Source organism: Vulpes vulpes, chromosome 1, assembly GCF_048418805.1.
Source record: "Vulpes vulpes isolate BD-2025 chromosome 1, VulVul3, whole genome shotgun sequence".
NCBI lineage: Eukaryota > Metazoa > Chordata > Mammalia > Carnivora > Canidae > Vulpes > Vulpes vulpes.
In genome coordinates this window covers 21497397-21501592 of record NC_132780.1, presented here as the reverse complement: position 1 = coordinate 21501592, position 4196 = coordinate 21497397, and the positions used below count along the sequence as shown (strand labels likewise).

The window sequence follows — 4196 nt, the reverse complement described above, 5'->3', positions numbered from 1 at the left end:
GGAGGCTGCTTCTCCCTCTGCCTGCAGCTCCTCCTATTTGTGTTCATGCTCTCTCTCTGTCAAATAAATAAAGTCGAAAAAAATATTGGAGTTCTCTTAGTACAATGTTCTTGAAAGTCAATAAAATCCCTGAAAATCAGAAAGTCTGTTGGATTAAAAAAGAAAGAAAGAAATCCTTTTTATGATATTTTTATTTATAAGTTTAAAAAAATTTCCCTGAAATATGTTAATGTACATAATTCTCTGAGAAAATGGCCTGTGGCAGAGGAGGCGCCCTGTAAGCATACAGCTGTGATAACCCTTGCTGTGATTATTACTAGCATCATCTGTGGCTATTATCCATATTGTTATCTTCCTATATCCCAAGCTCCAGCCACCATAGTTCATTGTACTTAAGCCCTTTTGTATCAGGGCTCCTTTTTTTTTTTTAACTTTATTTACTTACATCATCTTTATAACCCTGTGGGGCTTGAACTCATCACCCTGAGATCAAGAGTCGCCTTCAGAGAAAAGTTGTAGATAGTGGTCTCAGAGTGCAGGCAGCATGTGCACAGCTGTGCCGACAATGCGGTGAATGTAATGAACTTGATGTTAAGAATCCTTGCTTTCCAAATACTCCCACATTTTGGAAAGGAATTTGATTTCTTGGACTTATGGTTTTTTAGGGATTTGAGAGGTCAAAAAACTCCAATGAGCAGGTGTGTACATGACTCGGGCTCAGGAGAGGAAGGATGGCTGGCGGCAGATATTTGAGACGATTGAACACCCTCAGCGTCTGAGAGCCTCCTGAAGTCCTGGGGGCAGGTGAGGACATGCAGGAGAAGTGACAGCAGAAGCAGCGTGAACCTTGTGGGCCATGACTGTTCTTGACAAGGGGGACACCATTCCCAGGAAATTGCTCTCAGAAACATGCTCATGCACAAATAGTTTGCACAGTGGAGTCTCTGAGGTACAAACACCTTGCTGGTGTGGGTCCCCTGGGAATCCACAGAAATCTGCTCCCTCCTTTATGATGAGGCAGCTTGGCAATTCCACATCCTCAGAGCAGGGTGGCCAGATGGTTCCCCAATACCATCTGGGGGGCAGTGTGTCCGAGATCCCTGGGGCTAGGTCTCAGAGGCTTGGATGGGGGTAGGATCCACCCTGGCCTCATCATAGGCAGAGTTCAAGCCTTCTAAACTGGTCCTCGGGGAACCTCATCACAAGCTACCACCAGACACCCCACCCGACCATGTGCCCCAGGTCGGGCGCTGGGTACCAGAATGGGCCCCACTGGGAACCCAAAGGGGCAGTCACTAGGAAGGTTTTGGTGGGGAGCCCTTGACACAGAAGCACAGACTCCCCTGCCTTCCTCTCTGCATGTGGGGATTGAGGGCAGACTGCCAAGAAAGCTTCACTTGCCCCTTTGTCTTTGTCATTCCATTGTCTGTCTGTCCCCTGTCCATCTGTTGCTATGTTTTTTCTCCAGATCTCTCCAAGTAATGCTCTCTCTCTCAAGTCTCCCTGACCCCCTTCCCAGGAGCCTATTCCTCCCTGTTACATATTTCTGCCTTTTACACTTGCTTTCCTGCTCCCAGAGTCCTTCTGGACACCTCTGTCTGTCCCCTAGCACCGCATTTCTGATTCATTTCTCACTGCCTCTCTGGCTCCCTTGGTCAGCATCTGCACATCCGCAGCCTCCTGCTTCCCAAATCCTTCGGGCTTCCTCTGTGTGCCCTTCCATTCCTTCCCGAGAATCTGCCTCCATTGGAAGGTCTTGATCTCCGTCTCCTACCCCATGTCCTCTTTCTTCTTTCCTCCTACCCAGCCTGGCTCCTGTCACACGACAGGTACCACGTGACCTGAGTGACAAAAGAAACACACAAGCCGACTTGATATGCGGCTGTAGGCACATCCCACCCCACAGTTGGGGCTTCTCTTCTTCTTTATAAAACAATGGGGCTCCTCGACCTCACCTCATTCTGTACATATGCCTGAGGTCACCCCTGTGTGTATGAGCATCACCTGCCTCCCTTAGCTGTCACTGAACCCATAATCTGTGACTCTAGGTGCTTCCATGCTCCCTTTTGCCCAACAGGACCACACTGGAGCATACCACATGCCTGCTGGATATGCCAGCAGTGCAAACCTGCCTACTTCACCCCACCCAGCCACTTGTCAGGGCTGTGTTTGCTGTGCGAAACCTTGCAGTGTGAGAGGTATCTCCTACATGAAGAGCAGACACTTCCACCAACCATACAAGAGTAAACCCTGCAAACCCAGGGTCCCTGTCCTGCAGCACAACCCATGCACAGGCAGCTCTCCGCCACAAGCCCTTTGCTCTTGCCCCTGGGGGACACAGAGGATGTGGAGAACCAAAGCAAATGAACATAAATCGTTGGCACCTACAATTTCAGCCATGAGTCCTATCATTCTCTGTCTCTGATCCCAAAGCCCCATGTCTTTTCCAGCATCCATTTAATCCATAGGTTGTAAGTAGGTATAATCCCAGCCCTTTCACAATGCTGGCCAGAAAGACACAGCCCAGGCTAGAAAGTATAGTGGCAGGGCCCCAAGGCAGTAGCACTGCACCCCTGGAACAAGCCCATGGTGTGCAGATTCCTGGAGGAGTTCCTAAGGCCACAGAAGCTGCTAGACGCAGCTCTTGCTGGAGGCTGGCCATCGTGTCCTGAACCAGCCCCAAGAGTCAGACAACAGCCACCCATCCCTCTTCCCCTTCAGCTATTGAGAATTTATGGGACAATCTCTTTTGTGTCCACATCTCTCTCTCTCTCTCTCTCTCTCTCTCTCTCTCACACACACACACACACACACACACTCATTCACACTCACACACACACACACATCCTAATTGGCTCTTCCTTCACTTCCTCAGATGAAATATTTTTTTAAAATATGAGTTCGTGTGTGTGTGTGTGTGTGTGTGTGTGTGTGTGTGTGTAATACACACAGAATGATTGCAAAGAAGTAACTCAAAGTTTACAGCCCCAACAAGGCAATCCAGAATACCAATTTATTTCTTCCCTCCTCAGCCCCACATCTTAGAAGTCAGCCTTTTTCCCCAAGAGCCTCCTGAAGGCACCTTCCATGTCCTTGTTCCACAGGCTGTAGAGGAGGTGGTTCATCATGGGGGTTGAGGATGCCATAGGACATGGAGATTATCTTATCTCAGTCATGGATGATCTTGTCCTGAGGCATCATATACATGAAGATGGCCGTGCCATAGAAGAGGGCCACCACTGTGAGGTGAGACCCACATGTGAAAAGGCCTTGGCATGGCCCCCTGCGGACTGCAGCCGCAGCACAGACACCAAGATCCTTCTGTAGGAGGCCATGATGAAGGCAAAAGGAGCCAGCAGGGTCAGGGCACTAGTGCCCACCATGAGTGACTCATAGAACTGCAGGTCAGAGCAGGCAAGCTTGAGCAGGGCCAGGAGCTCGCACGATAAGTGATTGATGACCTGGTGAACACAGAACTCCAAGGGCATGGTCAGCACAGGGACCACGGTCAGCAGGAACACCACAGACCATGAGGTCCCAGCCAACAGGCTGCAAAGCCAGGGCCCCATATGCCTGGAATAGCACAGGGGGTCAACAATGGCCACACAGTGATCATAGGCCATGGTGGCCAGCAGGAGACACTCCACTACACCCAGATAAAGTCCCACAGCCATCCGGGCCAAGCATCAACCTAGCAAGATGATGTGAATGGTCACCAGGCAGTTGATGAGGATCTGGGGCATGCTGGATATGGTGTAGCACACTTCCAGGAAGGACAGGTTGAAGAGGAAGAAGTACACGGGCGTCTGGAGCCAGGGATCAAGCATAGCAGATCAGGAACAGGATGAGGCTGTTCCCGAAAAGATTGATGATATAGGACAGGAAGATCAGGCAGAGGAAGATGGTTTGAGCCCATGGGTACTGGGAGAGCCCAAGCAGAATGAAGTAGACTTCCTCTGTGCTGTTTTGGCTGCCCATGCCCTTCCGAAACTCCAGCTGGGTGGGAAAATATGGATAATCTTGAGAGGTCGTTGAGAAACTGGCAGCTTTTTATAAATAATGTTGGACTCTTTCAAGGCACCAACACTCTTGTGTTCCTGGGCACTGCTGCACAAACTCTTACCCCTTCATCCCTGTATCTCTATGGCCCTTGCTGAAGAATGGTTGCTTGATGCATGCTACCATTCAGAAGCACT

The 4196-nt window shown here is 49.9% G+C and overlaps 1 pseudogene; it reads right to left on the bottom strand.

Moving 5' to 3' along the window:
• Positions 1–2978: 2978 nt before the first annotated feature.
• LOC140597783 (olfactory receptor 13H1-like) lies at positions 2979–3827 on the bottom strand (annotated as a pseudogene).
• Positions 3828–4196: the final 369 nt, after the last annotated feature.